General features: G+C 39.8%; 1 protein-coding gene across 2 annotated transcripts in view; it reads left to right on the top strand.

Annotated features, from left to right (window-relative positions):
• The window catches only part of AMMECR1 (AMMECR nuclear protein 1), a 73,754-nt gene that overhangs the window by 903 nt on the left and 49,991 nt on the right, over positions 1–22,860 (top strand). The window lies entirely within an intron of this gene.

Genomic DNA, 22,860 nt, shown 5'->3' with positions numbered 1-22,860 from the left:
CGCCTTTGTGCCGGGCTTCGCGCCCCGGGTTCTGCGGCCACCTTCGGCTGCTGCGCCCCCTGGGCAGTGTCCTCTCCCCGCTCCTGGGTTGTGTTCAGCTGGGCCCGCGTAGTCCGCTTCCCGCTCATTTCACCCGTAGTCCTTACTGGGACCCCTTCACTAGGCAGCCTCTCGCTGTCCATGTGTTCTGCATGAATGCGGGCCTCTCCTTCACCAGTGCTGGATGGTGAGTACCCAGTGTAAGAGCCCTGTCGTGCGAGTCCTGGATTTGTGAACACTGGTGTACCTGTACATTTTCTGTGCCAGGCACTTGTAACGCTACTTTGGTCTCAGATCGTGCAGAGTCCTTGCTTTGTAATGACCCCTGAAGATCACCCAGTGTTAGACATCCCGAGTCCCCAAGTAATCCACCACATCAAATTCCCAGAGTTTTGAACAGATCACATAAACACCTGTTACTCCCATCCTCCCTCTGCCTCCCAAGCTTCCTTGCAAGAGTGTCCACCAAGGGCCTGTTTTGTTCCCATCCCTGGCCAGTGTTGTTCAGTGTTTGTCTTGAATCCTGTGCCCCACTGCCTTCAGAAGTGACCCGCCAGGACAGTGTTGCCCAGCATGTCAGCACCTGCAGCCTGCCTGTGCCGGGAAGCCGGGTGTGCTGCTGCAGATAGAGCTCAGACACTTCAGGGAGTAACTTCTCTCTGACAGGAAGTTACTTCCTCTCAGCTGGGATGAGTTACTGAGTTGCTGCATGATCCAAGTCCGTTTGATTGCAAAGTAAATGTAAGAGGTTGTTGAAATTGAGTTTCCGCTGTTTTACTTCGCTTTTAAATGGAATGGAGCTCATGTGGTGTTTCCAAGCTCAAGCTGAGACTCGAGTGCATTGGTCCACCAGAGTGCATGTCACTTCTTTCCTCTAATGTATAGCATGAGTATCAAGTCTGTGAAAACCTATGCTTTATCAGTACTTAATGAATACAAGTTTTTCGTGTATGTCCTGGGCTCTCGTGCACCCTCACCAATGCGGTCATCATGCAGTCTGTGTTTCATTAATGAGATGTAGTGTATGCTTTTTGGTGTTTAAAAATGTAATGTATTAATGATCTTATTTGTAGTCCTTGCTGTTCTAACACCCAGGATCTATACAACTCTTGCATACTTTCAGCTGCTGTCATGACAACCCAGCTCTGTGGATTCCTACTTAACCTGCCACCCCAGCAAGTCTTCCCTATATGCTCTTCATAACTCCTATGTGATTTCATCAGAGTACCAATAATGAAAGGAGGGCAGGGAGACTCCACTGTGAGTTTCTTTACCCAGGTCTTTTGCAAATCCATGTCTGTCCTTTTGTAGATACCAACTGTTTAGCAACTGCTGCTCTGAGTAGCCATTTTGCTGTGCATTGTCCTGTGTCTGTTCTCCATCCCAGACCACTGTAGGTTGTAACATCAGCTTTGTTCTGTTTCACACTTTCATTGCTGTAAGAGAGTTGAATTCTGTCTGTGTCTCTCTGTAACAATATTACCTTGGTGTTAATGGTTTTCTGTTTGTGTTGCAGAATGTTTGGTTGAACAGGTTAGTGCTACTGTGTCTGTTTTATTAGTGGAGGAAACGGAGGCAGGGGTGAAGATCTCAACACTGAAATGTTTTCCAGCAAGCACTTTGATTCCTCTTAGTAAGCAGTAGATCACTTAGCTTTTTTCTCCCACTTCTTACTTTAACAAGAGCACAATAGAAAATTAAGTAAAATGATTTGAATTTTTCTGATATTCATATGTGTTCTTCAGATTTAGTTGATAGACCTGCTGAAAAGTTGCTGCATCAACTTCTGGACTTCTAAAAATGGCATTGCCATTAAAATTAGTAATGTAATTTCTGTTTATTCCCATGCTTGTGCCAGCATGCATGGTTGTACAGATCAGGAAATGATCTAATGATAATTTTATATTTTTCCCTGATTGGTTTCAGAGTTTGATTCTCTCTGGATCATTGCATGGCTTCACAAACATTTGTGCCTGTACAAGTGTGAGGTGGGAATAAGCAGACAGATGGCAGAACTGCTGCTTTCAGCAGCCTTGTGAGCTGATTATGTTTGTGCAGTTAAGGATGCAACTTTGAAAAAGTTGTTCAGTATTACATGTAAAATTCTAGGTCGGTGAATAAATTGCTTCTGCTAGGTGTTCAGAGGCAGCATGATTTCTAGCATTCACAAAATTTGCAGGCAGTCTTATTGATAACTGGGTAGCTCACAAAGATAGGAAGTTGACTTTGAAGCTGGGCTTCATCCTGTATGGCAAAAAAACAACCTGAATGAGAACTGGTGTTTTTCAGTGAATGTGTATTGCAGCTTTCTGCCTCGAATTCGTTTGGAGGTTTTGTCCATAGACTGAAACATCTGGTCTAAGAGTAGTAGCCTAAAATAAGGGTTTGTATGTAAAGTATAGAATTAGTTTTGAAAATTATGTTAATTACAGGGAGGATGAAAGACCTGTGAGCAGGTATCCTCACCCAAACATGACTCATATCCTTGCAGGTCTTTGAACAATGAAACTGGGCATGATCAAAGAAAAGCAGGTGGCTGAATCACTTGGACAAGGAGTTCTGGCATTTTGTCTTTAGAATAAAACTTGCTTGTGGCACCTGGATTTTTCTGACTTTCTGATGTCAAGATGAGGACAGCGTCAGGGCAGCAAATTTGAGGCAGTAGGAATGAGTGGAAAAGCTTGTTTTGAAAGGGAGCGGGTTTTGAACTCCAGGACAGCCCATACATAGATGAAATAGTTGGCGTTTTCCTATCTCTGGAGTTCCTAAAGCATGGAGAACAGAGTGTCGAGGATATGGCTAGGGAGTTGTTGGCTTGGGGAGAGCGGTGACTCATGGAGTCAAAAGAAGATAGCTGGAAGACACTGAATCTCTCCAGCAGTGTTTTGTCAAGAATAGGCTGAGCAAGTCATTCCAGCCATGGACTTCCTCTCCTCTTGCAGGCTCCATTGATCTGTTGACATTTTATTCTGTCACTCTTATTTGAGGAACTTTCTCATACCTGTAATTTCTTTTCACTTTGAGTTGCTCTCTAAGCCACCCTTTCCCTTCTTCACAGGATATGTCCTGCAGGGCATGTGCCTTGCTTCTACCAGTGTGGTGGCTCTCCAACTGCAGGTGCAGAAGGGATGTAGAAATTATCCTGGCTTTTTGAGCACTGATACAAAATTTGAAAGTTGCTGACCCAGACAAAATTGTCTCTTAGACAAAGTGTTGTTTAGACACTGTTTTTGAAACTCAGTTTGATGCGTAAGGTTAGAGAACACTGGACTTGTTTAAAAGCAGGTTTTCTAGAAGTTTCCGTAGAACTTAATTGTAAGGGGATGCAAGAAGAGTTGTAAAAGCATTTTAGTCCACTCATTTTAGGAGAATGAAAACTGAGTAGCCTTTTTTTTCCTGTGTTTCTTGTCTTTCTGATGAATAACTCCTATCCCTTTATTGCCTTTCTGGTTCGGTCTTGTGCAATATGCAAGATGGGCCATCATGATTAATGGAAGCAATACCATGTCCTGCTTTCCATTGTGGAAGTGGAAAGGAAGTGTCTACCAGTGTGAAAGGGCTCAAGGTTCACACTGCTCACTGCTGTTTTGCTTCCAGTAGGAAAGTGAGTGGAAGTGCAAGAAGGTTGTTACAAGAGGGGGAGGGTAAATGTGTGAAGAGGAGTTCAGTTCAAGCTGTGCTGTGGGGAATGAGGACTTTTTTTTTAAAGAATCTCATGTCTCTGCTCACTGTAATGATTTCCCTTGGCACACAAAAATCACCTTTCTGAGTTGTTGTCGTGCACAGTGTCTGCTTCAAGCTCTTCATCTTGCCTACTTAATTTTAATAACCATGTATTTGTGGAGAAGACATTGTCTGGCAGTCTAGCAGGTTAACTCTTTGGCAATTGTTTTTTGTACTCCCTTTTTGAAGGTTTCCTGCTAGTGAGCAGGATTATTTTAGTGATCACCACCTGTACTTGATACAGTTTGTAAGGGGAATCATTTGTTCTGCTCCTTTCATCTGGTACTTGGTGACCAAGAATAAGAGTTTGCAGCTGGAATGAGTGATGGGGCCTGTGCTCTTCTTCCCACCTCTCTGAGCAGCTCTTTGGAAAGATATTTACCATGAGTGTCTTGCATTCAAATGCCTGTATGAAGACTGGCTCTTATCTTCCTCATCTGTCAGGGGACTGTGCCAGAGGCATTAGGTGGTGTCTGTAGTTGACCTCTGTACCTGTGGTGGTTCTTATGCTTTAGGAAAGCTGAGAGCCCTGTGCACATGTGGAAGGGTTGCTGGCTGCCACATTTGTTGCCACAGGAATAATCTGTATGGCTTGACCATCTTCTGTGAGTGAAGACCTCTGGATTAAGATACTATCCAGGTGATAGCCAGTTTTGACCTAAAGACTTAGCTCAGAAATTTATCTGTTCCTTTCTTCATCGATGACTTGTAGTATTTTGCAGCAGCTGTTCGTTTGGCTACGGGACAGAGATGCAGATCTGCTGTTGTGTTGATGTTTCCAACTTTTGTATTTTGTTGTGTTTTCAGGTCTAAGGTCTGTTAATTTACATAATCTGAAAGGGTATGGGGTAGCAGTACTACCCTACCTTAATATTTTGTTAGTGACGTTTGGAAACATTTCAATTCAATACAGTTTAAAAATACAGAGTTCGCTTGTCTTGTGCCCGTTAGTTTTCACACTCAAAGTAAGTTGTGATTCTGCTCAACATGAGTGTAACTTAACCTTGTAGTAAAGAAATGGTTCTAGGGTTACTGAACATCCAAGTTTTTTCCTTAGTTACTGTGTCTTGGTAACGTGTTGGTAATAGTGGTGGAGAATTGCTGGTGATTTAGATTGAAATAGCTTAAAATCTTCCTGTACAGCCCCAAAGCTGGTTTTTTTCCCCCACAGTGTTAACTGTCTGATGCTTTTTATTAAGGCACTGAAGAAAGATGAAGCTTGTCTGTAGATGCGTATATATACACATGAATAAAAATGTTATGGCTTGCAGTTGATAGGATTTCATGCTTTTCTCAATTTCTTGTTTCTTGGCTGCAGCCTGACTTCCTGCTTTAGTCTCTACAACTTACTGTAGTGTTGAAACCTTGCACTTAACTCCTTGCTTGCTTTGGTATATGTTTCTTTACAAGCTTTCTTTGAAACTTTGTCTGGAAGCTTAGGATTTCATATTGTCTTAAAAAACACAGCAGTGTTCTTTCTCTGCAATCCCTACACAGAGGTGAGCTGTACCCATTGTCATTACTGCTCTTGATGCCGGAAATATGAAATTTTGTTGTTTCTCTGCAGGATTTGGTTGTATGGCAGTGGAGATTTACACTGTTGTGTGGCAGACTCAGCAATAATTTGTATTTATTCTTACACTCCGACATTACACAATAGCTATAATGATTGCTTGGTCATGGCCAAAGATCAGCAAGGAAACAGACAGGGAAGCATCCTTTCACGTTTGTGTGTCTGACTTCATTCTGGTTTTCATGGGTATGTCATGTGGATTTGTATTAGCTTCAGTATATTTTCTTCTGAATTAACAGGGTCTTTACTGTTGAATGTTAAACGTTGGAATATGAAGTGGTGGTTCTTTCAGAGTGGCATTCTGTGGTAGATGCTTTAAAAATACAGTGCAGTAGAGAATGTGTATTTTGGCTGGCACTGGCAGTCCTCAGCAGGGAATTCCCAGCATATTTGAAAGCAGGTCTGCTGAATGCGTCTTGGTGCAGCAGAGGGGCAGAAGGGATAAAGTTGCATGGTTTCAGAAAGAAGTTGCCTTTGCCAGTAGGTTCATCTTCTGATATGATTGGTGAATTGAGAAAATAATGCTATAATAAACTCCAAATTAGGTTAACTGTAATTTGAGGGCTTTTTCCTTTGTAAGTTCATTTTAGTGAGCTGTTCTTATGTGCAGATAGGGTCGTTTCTATTAGTACAGGAAATCAAATCACTGACAGTCTCAAGGATAGACCCTGGTTTTGTTTCTTTCGGTAAAAGCAGTCACCACAAAGTTATAATGTGCTCTGATTCACTGCAGTACCAGTTCTGCGGAAGTCAATTGTTCTCCTACTCCTTGTAGGATGAGGAGTCAGCAACCACCTCTCCTTGTGCCATCAGTCTGGTCATTCATTTTTATCGCCTCCTTTGGTTTAGTTACATTCATATTGTTTATCATATTTTCTTTATTCTATCTTGTGCTTTATCTTTCTGCTAAAGATTTTCATGGAAATTCAAATTTTAATATTGGTTTTGACATTTAAACTCTCTGACTTTCAGAAAAATATATTTTGTGTCTAGATTTGGTTTACTTTACATGTACATTTAACTTTAATTTTTTTTGCTAGAAATTGTTGAGAAGTTAATGATTTAAGAATGCAAATATTTTATTTGGAGTTGCTGAAAGAATAGGCAGTTCTGCCTTCTTTTCAGTTGTGAGTTAAATATATTTGTAATGTTATCTAGCATTGAATACTAAAACAAGAGAAATTTAGTGTTGGCACGTTTTGCTTGCTGACAGTTAAGAGATAACCAGAAAATAAAAATTTGGAACCCTGGGCTAGCTCATTTTGCTTAATGACCAGTCAATGAATGAAATATATATATATATTTAGTCCTTAGTTTTTTGTTCTCCCAAAACTCATGCCATAATTAATGGAGCAAACTCAGTATGCAAAGCTGTTTTTGCATTAAGTAGCCGTTTACAGTTACGTGCAGGTTTTCTGTAGCATCACATTATTGTCTTCAGAAGTAAAGTGTTAGTTGTTTGAGCGATATACTGGTGGTTTGTGGCAAGAGTCTCCATGGAAGGCAGGAAATATGCAAATATTTAAAAATAATATTAGACTCACCAGAGTTTGGCCAATACAGAAACTGTTGCTAGGCTGGAGGCCAAAACAAGTCCAATCAGGCCCTGACCCTCATTAGCAAAGCATTATGAAAATGCTTGACTTTTTTATGATGTTTGTGCTCCTAAGGAGTGGGTTATTAAGATTGGTACTCAGCTTAGCATTGCAAAGTTTGCATTTTAATAACAAGATGTGGCAGCTCTACTGTGGTTAATTGACAAATTCACAAAAACATGTCCTTGCTAGCAAAGCATGCTGGGAGTGCAATAGCTCTCAAATGGAATACATCTGTTGAGCTGGTCCTAGTGCTGCACTTCATCACTGTTTGGTACTACTGTGGTGTATGTTGACTGACCAAAAGCTGGGCTGTTTATTAGTTCTGCACTATAAACAAGTCAGCATCTTTCCTGGACTACTTGTATGACCTTCTGAAAGCCCTTCATTTTCATGACTGGGGTGTTGGCTAAAGGAATCAATGTAAAGAGCTTAATTTCTGAAGTGGGATATCTTCCTGTTCCATTAGTCAGAAACATATTTGCTGAGATTTTTTTTTTTTTGCATTTGTGTCATCCTTTCACAACTGGTGTCCCCTAACAGACTGCATGTCTGTGTCCATGCCTTACAGGATATGCCTGAAGTTTTTGTAATCTGACTGGGCTTTGATAGCTTCCTGGAAGGCAGTGCTTGTTGTGAGTACGTGGATATTGCTTTGCCACACGGAGTACTTGCAGCCAGGGTTATTAAAGTGCTAATTTTGTGAGAATGACATCTTATGGAACACAGAACAGCGCCGCGGAGTTGTGGCAAGGTCACTGGGACAGCAGCCATATAGAGATCCGTATGTCTTCCCAGAGCACTCGGGTGTTATAAAGATGGAGTTCTCACAATCCTTAAAGGTATACAAAATTTCACTTTATGCTTTTCTTTCCATTAGGTTGAAATCTGTGGCACCTTTGGCAAGGTTGGACCTAGGGCTGCAGTGATTGTAATATATGTGCCATAGACATACTCCTGTAATTTATCTCTTGTCCCTCTGCTGGCAAAGATGTATCCTCTCCAGGCTTTATTGGTGCAGGATGGGTTCCAGCATCTGTGAGGCTGCTTGCTTTACTGAGTGGTACTTGGAGGCCATGTTTGAGACAGAAGAGAAAGGAAGAGAAGGATCCCTGTCACAAGTTTTTATCTTTAGCATCAGTATTGCTTCTGCTTTATCTTTTCGGAAAGTTAAAAGACTTTCCTTATTTTACATGTGGCACTTTGTACAGACATAAGAATTGTATGGGTGCAACTCAAGAAGTCATGAGTTTTAGGTGTATTTAAGTAGAAAAAAGTGTGTGATTCTCCAGTGGTGGACAGCAGTGTGGGCCAGCTAAGTAAATCTGGTTACTTTCAGCCCCCTTTTCCAGGTGACTCTAAGAATATAAGGATTGGGTGCCACACCGTTTTCCTTACTCAGTAACTGAGCACAAGGGTAAGTTCAGCTGCCAGCAAATGGCAAGTTTGCAAGACTGTTTTTTTCTGTATAAATAAACTTGCTGAAAGATTGACTTTTGTGAAAGATGATGTGCTAGACAGAGGTGCCTTGTCAGGACCTTTATGAGGAAGAAAAAGCATATTTTTGTAGTTCTCAGTACTTTATTTGACTGCCACATTAAATAGGCAAGGAAAGTACTGCACCAACCTTCTCTAAGTAGTGTTTCTGCAGAGAGAGCGCTAGAGGCTGAGCGGGTGGTTGAAAAACCCACAGAAAAGGTGTATTGAGGAAAGAAGCCCTCTTCAAAGAGTGCTGCAGTGCCTGAGGGGAGGTGAGTAATTGCAATTGAAGCATCAAACATGAGGGGAACAAAACTCCAGCAAGCCACTGGCCCAAATGAAAAACTGCAAGCCAAGCAATAGAAGGCAAGTTCTTTTTGTACAGTGTTGTATAAGCAGTTATCCAAACTCTGAAGAACCAAATGGTAATGTAGTATTAAAACTAATCCCTATTAAGATGCTGATAGAGTATGAAGTTGTAGTAGTGAGACTCACTCTTCCTTAAGAAATAGGAGCAGGATTTTGGCTCTGATTCAGTTCAACTGAAATTGAAAAATAAACAGGTAGAGAAGAGGCAGGCAGCAGAAATCTCACATGGGATATTTCCCGCTATAGTACCTGAATTCCTCCAAAATACTGGAACTAAAAGTTGAGAGAATGTATAAAGATTGGGGCTATTCACTTGGAAGGAACACTGGATAAACCCAAGCATTAAAAATGAAGTGTTATAAAGAAGGATAAATGGAACACAAATTACCTTTTTCTTAATTCACAGGAAAAAGCTGCAAGTGAAACAAATACTCCTGTGTACATCTAACCACTGTAGTCTCTTTTCACCTCAAGGATGAACTATTGCAGTTTTCTGTGCTTGGACAGCTTGAGATTTGAAGGTAGAAAATCTAAGCCACTGCAAAAAGTAGCTCCCAGCAGTACCTCTTTCTGGGAGAATATGAAATCTGTATTTCAGGTTGTTTGGTACCAGCTGCTTTTTTTTCCTTCCCTTTTTTTCTTCTTGGAGGATTTCAAGGTGTTAAGTTTCTTCACATATGTAATGTAAATGTCTTAGAATAACCTGCTCAAAGACTACCTACTACCCTATGCCAACCTGCTAATTTAAGTCTGTTTTCTTCCTTTTTAAATGTGTTGAGATGCTCAGCAGCAGCAGATTCTTGCTTGTCCTGAGCTCAAATAGTTAAACTAGGGTAGATGGAGATAGAGGAACATGACAAGCACTCTGCACTCTGCTGCTACAGTGTGAGATACTTACTCTTTCTCTGACCAGTGGTCATATGAATGTATGGATCACAGATACACATCCAAGAGTTAGGCAACATAAGCATAATACACTTCCTTGGTTGTCATTTTATGTAGAATGTTTAATGGAAATTGCTCTGGAGGAGAAAACTAGGCCAGTTCAGAATGGTCTGTGACATCTTGGCACTAAATTTTAGGGGTTTGGAGATGCCAGAAATTTCTTGGAAGAGGCCATTGCAGAGAGATCAGTAATGTTCAGATGGTTCCACAGATAAGGCCGCTACTTGTTTTTAAGTGATTGGATTAGTCAAAAAAAGAAAGAGACAATCTTGCATAAAAACACTGAATGGCTGTTGGACCTCTGAGTGTTTCTGGGGCTTTGCAGGTTCTGTCCAACTTCTCTGTATGCAAGTTATTACAGGAGGCAAGTGGGACTTAAGGATCAATCACTGCAGTGGGGTTTGGAAGGGTTGTGTTTTGTTCCTGGCCCTGTGATTATGGTGGACAAACCTGGATGAGATCTTCAGTTACTCTACCTTGAGTACCTAATGTAAAAAATAAGGCACCTCAACCTGCTTTTCTTTGTCAAGTTAGTATAGAGAGAAATGGGCTATTATATTGGTCTTTCCCTTGGCTGGATTACCCTGCCAAGAAGCTCTCCAGACTCAGCTCAGGATACTTTTGCCTAAATTGGCAACTTGGAGGAATACACTTCTCTTTTTTTCCTTTTTCTTCCTTTTTTCTAAACTGTAATCCACTATATCTGAAATGAATCACAGTTGTAATCATGTTAGCTTGACTCCTTTAAAGGCTATTGTTGCTTCTCAATTAAGTCACAGAATTTGCAATGATTTTTTTTAGAATAGTTTTTTCATTTGGATTTCTCACAGTCACAGTATCCTCCTTCATGTTTTTGGCTACTGTTCAGTGAATCCTTTCCCTGATAATAGTTCAGGCAGTTTTAAGTCTGCTAATATAATTTGAAGACAAGACCTTCCAAAAATCATACTTTATCTTTTGTTTCTGTTCAAGTTGTGTGAACATCATTCTTTTATCGACATTTTGAAACTGTGAAGAGGGTATGGTTACACATTCCATGCCCCGCTAAAGCCAGTGAGTTATTGTCGTGTGGAGAGACAAGATCTCTTGATTTACTGCGTGTTGAAAATGGAGATGAGCAGAAAGAAAAGGTAGGGTGGCAAGGAACTACAAGAAGTGATCGTATAATGATACTTCCCTAAATATTTTTCTAGTCTTCAGGAACTTGTAGTTTGGGATATCTGGAGCCAGAAGTGCTGTCTTTTACCAGTAATTCTCCCCAACACCTCACCCACCCCGCTCGCAATGAGTAGATTCTAGTGAAGTTTTATTGAGGTGAAGTTGGAAGGAAGATGAGAATGTTCTGCAGGAATGATTGAAATACTTCAGGGGCTATACTGTTAGAAATGGAATGAAAATCAGTATTTTTTAGAACAATGTGATGTACTTTAGGAGTACATAAAAACTGATTCGGTAAGTTAGGAGTTTCTCTCCTTAATGGTTTTCTGGTGTTACTAGCTGGCTGTCAGTTACTGCTTAGGTTTCATTATGCTATAGATATATAAAGGGCAAGTGGCTATTTTAAAGAGTAATTATAAGTAAGAATAGAAAAGTATTAAATACAGTTGTAAAAGAGAGTGGCTGAGAGCTTACTTGTAAAAGTTTATGGTTCTGCTGCTCTTGGGAGAAAGACATTTTGTGTTTGCAGAGCAGGGCAGCCAGAGTGCTTGGAACTGTGAGATCAGCTTGCAGAGGAAGATCAGAAAAGCTGCTTTAGAGGATCAGAACAATAACTAAAAGGTACAAAATTTGATTGAGGGGGGAGGTGTGTATGTGTGTGTACATACTGTTCTATCTGTCTGTCTTTGTGCATATGTATGTGTGTATAGGAAGAGAAAGACAAAGTAACTCTTTAAACCAGATGCCAGTACTGTTAGAAGAACAAAAATATATTAAAAAGACTGTGAATAAATTTTAGATTTAGAGCGTAAGATTTCTGCTTTCTGGAGCAATATGGCATTATTGTAACCACTAATAGGATTAGTGGAGGCAAGCAATCCAAATAGGGTAGCTAGATCTTGATTACTTTGGTAAGATATATGTGACACATTGCCTTTGGTAGTAAGCTTACTAGATTTGGTAGTTTAAAAGGTCCCTCTGAGTTCCTTGGAGTAGACTTGGGCTTTAGGCATCAGTGTGGCATTTTATGTTCTCATGGTCCCCCAATGGAAGGGGACTGGTAGAAGGCAATAATCCTGGTCTTTGGTTGTTTTGCTTTGGTAGTATGTTCTAGATCAAGAAATCTTCTGGTGATGAAGTTTTCAAGAATGAAGACAGTAATTTTGCCCTTGAAAGTCTCAGGTTATCGAGATATGTGGCAAAGCTTGTCTTTTCCATATCATCTTCTTGTCTGTTTATTTCTTGCCTGAAAACTCCTCTTTTGTTTTTTTTATTTGACTCTGGCAATCAGTGCCAAATTGTTCGTGTCCTCATGTGCAGCCATGGTAGTTAGTAATGATCCACTGGTACTCCTGACGTGAAGTTAAGTGCTGTCACCAATGAATTCTGTATCTGAATATGGGGATAACTTTTAAACTGTGGCACTGATGCTTTACTTGTGTAAGGAAGATTGTTTCTAGAGAGTAGTGGCAACAGATGAAGTTTATTATCTCTAAGGGCTGTTAGATGAACTGTCTGTAGGCAGTTTCGGATGGAAAGAACTTATTTTTGAGCAGATTACTTGTTCCACTGTGAATTCAGAGATGCCCAATTTGGTACTTTCTGATCTGATTGGGTCTCGCAGAATAACTAACTTACTTAGTGGGGATTGGTCTCTAATAAATTGTTTTGCTTTGGCAGAGAAACTTCTACCTTTCTTTCCACCCTGCTTTTAATTTGATTAAGATTTATGACTTTCTTAAGGTAATGATGAATAGAAGCAACATTGGTCAATAACAGATCTCTGGAGGTAATGAACTTGGAGAATGTTATGTGTATAAATAATTTTTTACTGGATTGGAACTGAACCATAACTCAGCAATTGTTCATGTTGAACAGGGAATGGGTTCTTGGTTTTCTGAACACAGTATCTTTTAATAAGAATGGTTGCCAAAATAAAATTCAAGGAAAGGATTCAAATGGCAAGCAAAGTGTATGTTAAGCAGTAATTTTTTTTGGAGTAGTGATACTGGAGACTTTCCTGCTTGACTTCAGCCACCTAATAAAATGGATTTTTATTTGCGCAGGATCTCATGACAGCAAAGAAATGGAGCAGTGTAGGAGCACAGTTTCTATGAAAGGGAGTAAGAGGGAAGCGAACAGACAGGCTCACCCTGAGCTGTCAGGGAAAGTTGAGGCTCCCACGTTTACATTGAAATGTCAGAAGACTTCAAGTTGATAATTTTGAAATTGTGGTATGTGAAGGACTTTTAAAGCAAAGCTGCATTTTGGTGGGTTGTTTATGTGGCTTTATTTTTATTTTTTTTAAACCAAAACAACAAACCTATAAAGTGATGTAGTAGGTGATCATTGCTTCTAGAGCTGGTAACATGGTTATTGGTGTTTTTATATGGTTATCCTGCTGTTCCTCCTCATCTCAGTTTAGGTTTCCCCCATCAGCTGAAGTATGGCCGCTGCTACCTGTGTTTTAGGCTTGGATGCAGTTGAGGGAGTGGCAGCCTCTATGGGGCTAAAACTGGAAATGATGGTCAGAGGAAGTCTGACCTCACACCATGAGGCGGAACGTGCCACCACCTCGTGTGTGGTCTGGCCCAGAGCTGAGTGCTGTTCATGAGGTGGATGCTGTGCCAGTGGCTGTATCTGAGCAAAGTCAACTGTGTAAATCCATGCTTTAGTTTTCAGTAAAACTTGCTGATCATGGTGTAGACCCACCTTTCCCAGGTTACTGAAAAAAAATTGGTGCCAACCTGTGGCTGTCAGATCTGGTAAATAGAGGTTGCAGCCTGAAGTCAGGTCAGGGAGCAAGATGCCACAAAAGTGAAATTATTCTGCCTTGGAAGAGGTGAAAATAGGAGATTTGGCACCTTGAAGCATTGCAGTGAGAAATCCAAAAAGGAACAACTCTGTTGTTTTCAAGGGATATATAGCCTTTTCCATAGTCCTTTAAAAGCCATCTGTTTACCTGTGTTGATTTTAAAAATAAATAGGCAGTAGCTTGGTTGAGTCTTTAGTTTTGTTTGAATAAAGATAAATCTTCATTGGTTTGACCTTTAGAAACTTCATTGATTAGCCAATGTACAGATTTAATAACAACAAAATGATATTCCTCTTTAGGTCAATGATTTGGTCTGCAGCTGTTTTATTTTAGCTAATTCCTAGAATGATTGAACCATGACTGTGTGGGATCTGCTCATAGGTGGTAAGTTGGTTTGGGGCTTTTTGGTAGTATACCAAATAACTGTCTTTAACAAAATTAGCAGATTTATACTATATTAAATTAAATACTGTACATATTTTTGCAGCATAATTGTAGGATACAGTGTTTTCAGAGAACTCCTGGTACTACTTTTGAAAGGCTATATATATACTTTGCTGGTGTACAGTGTAGTCGTAGTTTTGTGTTAGCTTCAGAAATGTGTCATTTTCAAGGTTGATTGAAGATGTCATTAGCTTTTTGCTTTCACAAAATATCTAGTGAACAAAAACAAAACATGAACCCACAGATTTTAATGCATCAAAATTAAAATGCACTCTGGTTATCTTCCAGAGTTTTCAGTCTGATGGGATGATTTTTGAAATTCAGTTTTGACATTTGAAGGTATCTCACTGAAGGTGTTCTGTGCATAGTTATGCGATACTGTTTGTGTCTCATGCGATGTTTGAGAGAATATTTAATTTTAGAAAGAAATGTTTAAGCTTTGTTGTGGGAACATTTTAGTGTCTTTGAGATTAATTCCAGGTCTTTCAGAATTTTGTTTTCCTTTAGTCTTGTTAGTGTTGAATAACTGACTATCTCATGCAGTGTATTTGTGTCCTGCGAGCCACATGAATGACATTATAGAACTGGAGTGCAGTTTCCGAATCTGACTTCACTCACATACCAAGACTACTGCAGGTGTAATTAATGCTCTCACTATAGTTTGCTGGTTTGGGGAAGTAATGCAAGTTAAATGCAGCCTTTGGATAAGGTTCCATGTCCAGGGCAAACAAAACATCCTCATACATGTGCTCCACACCCTCCCTTGAACTACTTGCATTGATTAGTGTGTGCTGGCTGTGCTGTTTCTGCTTGATAAGTCAGCAGCAGATACTCTGCAGCTTTTTTGTTAGGTTATTTTTTTGCTGAGTTTTAAGACTTTTTTTTGCTGAGTCTTGTAGCATGCTAAATGCCAGAGCTGGCTTAAGGGATAGGGTCTTCCCATGGGGAGAGATGGGACCCTTGCAACAAGCCAGTAGTAATTTTAGGCTGACAAGAACTGTAGCTCAAGTTGTTTTAACCTGGGTTTGTCTTCTGCTCTGAGAATGTAACTGCTCTCCTGGTTGAGATTGTAAGCCTGCTGTTGTCCCCAGCAGTGCTGAAGGTAACAGTGCAGGGAAATATTTGTGTTTCAACCTGATTTGGGGTTTTTTTGGTTTGTTTTTTTCTTACTTGGTTGTTTGTTTTGGGGGTTGGTTGGTTGGTTTTTTGGGGGTTTTTTTGGTTTGTTTTTTGAGGTTTTTTGGTGGACTCGCCTCAATGACTTTTTCCAGCTTTTGGCACCTTGAGCAGGTAGATTGGTGCCTGCAAGTACATTCAGAGGCTGTGGAAGAAAAAGAAATCACATAACAGATTTCCTTTCGTGATTCTGCTGTTAACAGCATTGCCAATTGTTTGCCCTGCATCTAACTCCCCAGTCATCAGAACAAAGCTTGCAGGCTGGACTATAAGGCTAAACAGGGTTATGGGATTTTTTTTTCCCCTTGTTGAGTTCATCTGGGTACATCATGGTGCTTTTAAGCACATAGTTGCAAACATTGCAATGTACAGCAAATGTTTGCATTGTGATTTTACGATGGTGAAGGAGCCTGCAATATGTAGCAGAACCATGTGCAGGCTGTCACAGATAGTCTTGAGCCCCTTTTGGGTAGCTGAAGATTACATTTAAAAGTTGGGGGTTTTTTGTTTGTTTTTTTTTTCAAAATAGTCTTGTGGAAGCAATCCATCAGGACTATCTGGGGTCCAGCCCAGATACTCAATGGATCCAACAGTTCGGTCCCCACATTCAGAGGGACAGATAAGTTGGCATCATCATGGGGGGGAAGTGTTGCGGTCTTAGTAGGATTTTCTCTCAGAGAAGCTATGTGTACTCTTTCCAGGAGACTGGTTGTCTGTGCTCAGTGATCTGATCTGCTGCTACTTTGCAGGGATGGAAATTGCATTTGCTTTTCTGTAGCGTCAGTCCCTTTGGAGTCTTTAGGGTGCTCTGGAGTTACAATGGCAACCTGTTGCCCAGCAGTTCCTCAGTGTCAGGTTCGGAACTGTCCTGTGAAGGCATGTGCTGGCCCCAGTGAACTATGTCTGACTTGTCTGTTCAGCCAAATGCTTCCCCTGTACTTAATTCAAATTGACCTCATCCCTCTGACCTATATACTGTAAAGATAGGTGTGGATGTCTCCCCAGTTGCTCCACTGGTAAATACTGGGAACAGTGTTCCACTGAGCTCCTCTACACTGGTCTTGTCAACTCTCTATCCCTTTCTCATTTTTGTTTGCAAGAGATCCCACTGGTTTTTCTAGTTGGTTTCCTGCTTTTGATGTAGTTAAATAACTTTGCAAGGTGCTACCCAAACATTTAAAGTTCTATTTCCTGTTTACTTTTGACCTACCATGTATTTTCTAATGTCTTCTGTTCTCATTAGGCAAGCTTTCTGTTTTTAAAAGCTGACCTCTCAGATTTGCTTCCTAACTTCCCCATTTAACCATGGAGTATGTAGGCTTTTATTGCAGGGACTGACTGATGTATTCCTTTGACTGTTCTTGTTTCACTTCCAACTTTGAGAAGTTTTTACCTGATCTCCTAATACAGAACTTTGTCTGCTTTTGTCTGCTACTTTGTGTAATTTTTTTCCCCTCTTTTTAGGGTTGCTTGTTCTGGGGTTTGTTTGCTTGATTGTGTTGTTTTTTAGGGGAAACAAGTTTGAGAGGATTACTATTTTTTTTTTTTACACTGTTCCCTTAACATTAATTATCCATGTGCCAATGGTTTTTTGTCTCACTGTATTCAACTGCGATGTTGAAATATAATTGCATTGCAGGCACAGTTACAGAGCAGCTTTCCTATCCTTTAACTAGGTCCTATGTACCACTCAAAAGTAAGCCAAAAATTGGACCTTTCATGTAGGTCCTAGCACTAATTTTCAAGGTAGAAGTTGTTATTTGGAGGGAAAAAAACTCGACATGCCATTCTGATGCATCCCAGGGTTCATTTACTTCAGGAGATTTCCAATGCCCGTTGTTATTACCTTTCTTAAAATTGAAACTCTGTAATCTTCCTGAACTGGTAGTGTAGTTGATCATGAATCTTTATTACTTGATTGTGTGACTTCTACCATAAGAAGTTCATTGGGCTTCTCTTCTCCTGTAACACTTTATGCCATTAAATGTTTATATAACCTTCACAGACAGTGCCATTCCCCACCTGCCTGTTGTTTGTCTTTCCCGTTGGAATTGCTGAGTAAGCTGGTAGGCTCTCAGTATTATCCTGTTTTGGTTTGTCCTCTTTCTGCCAGATCTTGGAGATCCTTGTTACTTTGAGGGTGTCAGGTGAGGCCAAGTATTTGGGCTTCCCATGTGTTACCTATGAAATTTCTAGCAGTAGTGTAGAAGTGTTTTTAAGTTCCAAAACTCATATTAGCATGCCAGTCTGGGTGACTCTGGCATGACTAATGCGCGTGCCTAACAAGTTCTTCCTGTTCTCATCATGCCTAAATCCTTGCTGTTTGTATCACTGATTTCCTTTCTCAGCCTCACATGTGGATCTGGCAGCACTTGAGAAAATAAAACCATGGAAATCTTGAGTGTAATTCTTCTGTCCATCAACCTGAGTTTACTTTCCAGAGAATCTATCCTGTGATTCCATACACTACTTGTTACTAGTATGGATTCGGTGGATTACTGTCTTGTTTGATTGGGGGTTTTTGGGGGTTTTTTGTTCTGTGTTGTTTTTTGCTGGATCACCAAGTAGTTGATGTTCAGTGTAGAAGCCCTGTGAAGTTGCTGCCAGGTGCTGAGCCAGCTGATTGTCAGATATCACAAATACAGCAAGCTGTGTGTCGAGTAAAGTCATCTGATAACCACACCTGCTTCTTTCTAGTCCTAAGTCTGTCTACTCCAAGGAGGATTCCTACCTCAACAGGAAGCAGAGGGTTGATTGTTCCAGAGATTAGCTCTGACGCATCTTAGGTCCACATGAATGCTAGAGATGGCAAAAGGCATGATGACGCATGGAAGAGAAAACAAGTAGGCAACACAAGAGCCTTTTTCAGTGACATCTATAATAAAATTGCAGAGAGGTTCATATCAGGTAGTGGGCTTTTTTAAGCTTTTTAGATTTGTTCCCTCATAATGAAGGCATAACCCTAAAATTGTCAGTCTTTAAATAGGAAAAAATGCATTTTTGGGAAGCAAAATTTCAGACAGCATCTCTGCACTTGTGTGAACTTGTTTGGTAAGAGAGTGGAAGAGCTGATGTCCTCAGTGAGGATCTGCTTAGTTATGTCCCAGGGATGGCCAGTGGAAGATGCTACTGGAAGACTGTAACAACAGGGAAATCCTGTAAAGATGTTTCTGTATCCTCCAGTAATTTCCTCTGCTAGAGCCGGTGTTTGTGTGTTTATGGGTTGTCTAATTGTATGGCTGGTGATAGCATGTAGTAACCAGTATACTTGCTTAGAAAATGATGCCCTGTTACCTTTAATGTGTGAAAGTAACTAAGCCATGTCTGCTGCCTACTGAAAATTGTGGCCTCAGTACTGGCTCTGCGTATTGCTGCATCACTGTGTCACTAACTGCAGTGTATTCCTCTTCCAAAGGGATCAGTGACCAGTCATCTGGTCTGTTGCTAACGCACTTCTGTTGCCTGAGTGCTGAGTGTGTTCTTGGTCAAGGTTAGCATGGTTATGTTTACCTCATGACTAGTTTTGTTCTGCCTTGTGCTTTGCATAATCTGCTAAAGCAACGTGTCTGAAAGCTCCTCTGCTTTTTCCAGCAGTTGTCTGCCCTCATGAAAGTAATTACCTCTCTTTAATAATCTTACTGCTATTCCCTATTGTTTAAGCTGTACTGCATGTGTTTCTTCTTGTGAGATGCAGATGTAAGCAGTCATCATCCTTGCCCATTTTCACTGCCCCTTTTACCTCTCTTCTTTTTGAGCTGATATCCCTGTGTATGCCCCTGCAGTGTGAAACAGAGCAGAGAAACAAACTTGGTCTAGGTTAAACTGGCAAAAAGGAGAGAGATATTTTTAACCAGATCAGTTCCTCTATCACACATGTTCATTGCAGAACAAGAAAGGAGGCTATCTGGGGATGGGAGGGTTGGGCAAGTCTGTATTTATTTAAGCAACAGCTCTGGACTTCACTGTTAATCAACCCTCGATGCAGTCATTAGTGATTTAAGGGGTGGGAAGACAATGACAGATCATCTAGTTCATCTGAAGGCATGACATCCTGCCTTCTATACCTATGCTGACAGAGAGATGTCTGTCATCCTTAAAAACATCCAGTCTCCATAGACATTACCTTCAAACCAGTGAGAACTCTGTGATTTTGAATCATCTTTGTCCATCCTAAAAGTGCTGTCTTTTATTACATCTTTATCAAAAATATAAATTCCATTTGGCTCTAATTCCAGCACTATATTTAGACTATCTTTAAACTGTCATCTCATTGGTTAAATTACATGGTTAAGTTCTATACAAATAGTACAATCTAGAATGCATTGATTTAATAATAATTAATTTATTCCAGCTGTTGAGTTAGTGAAGTCTGACTTAGACGGCAAATTCAGATTCTTCTGAGGCTTGTTTTTTGGCTCCTCTTGCATTATCGTGAGCTTCTTGAAAACACTTCCAAAATAATTTAATGCTTACTAAATTTTCAAAGTTAAATGTTTTTAAAATAAATTCTAAAAATCTGAAAGTACATGCTAATGTGTCTTCTCTTTGTATGGTTCCTAGTGTTTCAAGTCTCTTGCAAGCTACTGTTGTCCAGTGGACCTTTAAAATGGGTAATTTAAAATGAAAAGGAGCAATGATTTTTAAAGGAATAATTTTGAATGTTTGGCTGAACTGCAGTCTCTCCTGTCAGCTGACACCTTGGCATATAAGTTTTGTAACATATTATTGCTATAAAACATCCTGTGTAGTTTCAATTTTTTCCTTAGGTTTCTTTAAATATTTCTCAATCCTTTGAACCATGTTCCACTTAAGCAGAAAACTCCTGTGTGTTAATTTCTCACAGGCTTGGCAAATTCTAAGTTATTGGCATAAATTGTTTGTTCATCTGTTCATGTTGTGCCCTTAGGTGCTTCTGTCTCAGCATGCATTGTGCATTTGGCAACTAAGAGAAATCCATTTGGACCTTTATAATGCTGCCTTTTTGACTGTGTCTAGTGTCTTGTATGTATAAAGTGTCTGAACTTAATTAAGAAAGTTATTTTCCAGAACAAATTGCATACATTGCATTGCCTGCTTCTACTCACTGATCTAATATTTTGGAAGAACAGCGTGTCTCACAGTTAGCTGAAATTCATTAAAACCTAAGTTATGATTTGTCTGTAGCAGGAGAATCCCAGTTATAGCTCTAATAAAATTTTGTGTGACCTTTTATTAACTGCAACTCCTGGTGTTCACTGATGGCTTGTGTAAATGCTTCAGGTAATGTTTCAGCAGAACAAAAAAAACAGTTTATGAAAATCCAGTGGTCAGTGGCAATTTGGGCAAAACTGACAAGTCCATTCAGAGTGAAAAATTCAGTATCTTCACTGGAAATGAGAACTGACTCTCTTTTAAGGTAGTTTGTGTAGACTGTAAAGGTAGGAGTAGTTTGTTAAGGTGCTGTCTGAAATCTATGCAAAACAGGGTTCTCTGGCTCCTGGTTTGTAATAAATGTGCAGCAACTACTTGTGAGCATGGAATTGTTTTCTCTCTTAAAAGAATGAAAATAATGCTGTGGCACATAGCTTCCAGACTTCTAGTGCTTGGAGAATGCTTTTTCTCTATCAAATTTCGGAACTAATTTTATGCCTGAGTCATTCTGCTAGTGATAAAAGGGGAAACATTATACCAGTGCCTCAAAACTAATGTTTGCTGCATTCCTGCTAGTGACTTCCAAGGAAATAAAATTACAGGAGCTGGAGCTGTTCCTGATTTCTTTAGCACTGTCTTCTGGTCTTTTATGGGGTAGAAGCTCTGGGGATTTTTCACAGCTTTCTAAAACGTGTTGCATGTGGTGTTCTTAAAACATGTGGGTTTGGATACATTCATGGAATTTTAGGAAAGGTTTCTGCTGAATCCTTTCAAAGCATTAATTGCAAAAAAATTACTGTTGAAAGGAGAATACTTTCAATGGAAATATTTTGTCTCAATTCCAGTCTGTACCAAGAGATATTTGAGATCTTTGGTGGTCCTGAAATTGCTTCAACTTTGACTTGCAAAGTGTCCAGTTATGTTGCTAGGCTGACTATTTTGCCCCCTTTGAAATGTTTTTCTTTGACCTGATTATCTCTACTTGCTCCTTCTGGAGAGGAGTCTCTGCAGTGTTGCTTTGGGAGGATAAGTAGTTCCAGTCCTTGTTAATTTGAAGACTTGTTAGTTTGTTAATGTGTACATGTGCTTTGAGCTCATTTTGAGATATGAGAGCTGTGTGTGGTTTGAAGTTGCTCACTTTCTTTGAAACTTGGGTGGGGAGGTGACTTTGGCTGGAACCTTTCTACCTTGAAACACTTCAAATGTAGCCAGAGTTTCTTGATGCAAATTATTTATTGGCTCAGATGCAGTATTTTCCTGGTGCTTCTGTCAACAGCTACCCAAGGGAACATAAAATAGTGTGATGTCTTCTGGGGAATGAGAAAGGTAGAAATAGCCAGGGAGGAAATACCAGCTTTGCTTTGTGAATAGTTTTTGTTAACAAATCAGTAGTTTCAATGTATAATCTGAAGTTAGTTTGATTTGATTAAAAGAAGTATAATGGATGACTAATAGTAAAGGTATCAAGGAAACGAAAGTATATTTCTTCAGAATGTTTAAATATGTCCCATGGAAAGTCATAATCAGGTGACTGCAGATTCTGAAATAATAATGTTAATAATTTGTAATGACACTGAATTGATGTATTAACTTCATAAAGTCTGATTTTTCTGCTCTGGTTCATAATTGTGCAATTGGGGAAAAAGAATTGCTTAAGTAGGGCAGAGCATAAATGTGAAGAGTTCTATAATATATATATTGTTACATAATTTTATTAAATATTGCAAATTATGGTGCCATAATAACCTAGAATATGGTGACACTTGTTCTTGGGTGCTTTTGACATTAGAGCAGAATTTTATCTTGAGTTACGGTCCATTCCCTGGATGTGTTTAATAAGCATATGAACTGTCTTGAAAGATTAAGTATTACTTTGATAAGAGAAGTTCCAAAGAACCTTAAAGTCTGCATTTCAAAATTCAAAACCCACTTCCTCATAACTTTTTGCTGAGTTTTTTGGGAACATGCTGAATGCTCCAGAAGTTTTAATCAAAATGAAGGCTCCAGAATTTATGAAACAAATAGAGACTTATTTAGTGAGGGTTGAGGACTTTCTCCCTGACTTGTCATGGTCAAGTGGAATGCAATAACTTGAGTATTACATTATTTCTTGCCCTCCTTTTTAAAACCTGGTTACAAAGGGAGTTTTAAGTATGAAAAAGATGGAGGGAGGACAGAAATGGAAGAGGAGCTGGAAGGAGTGGGAGAAGGGAAAGAAAGCCTAAAAACACATGAAATACAGAAATAGGCACAATGAGCAGAAGATTGAATTTTTAAAGTTCAGAGTGTGATGGAGGCAAGAGTACATGCTTATTCTGTAATACCTTGTCACATCTCAAATTGTGTGAGGGTGATAATGCTCATCAGAGGAGTGTTACATGTTTATGGCTTTGTTACAGAACAGTGTACACTTC

This window comes from Aphelocoma coerulescens, chromosome 4A (genome assembly GCF_041296385.1).
Source record: "Aphelocoma coerulescens isolate FSJ_1873_10779 chromosome 4A, UR_Acoe_1.0, whole genome shotgun sequence".
Taxonomy (NCBI): domain Eukaryota; kingdom Metazoa; phylum Chordata; class Aves; order Passeriformes; family Corvidae; genus Aphelocoma; species Aphelocoma coerulescens.
This window is presented reverse-complemented; position numbering and strand designations above follow the sequence as displayed.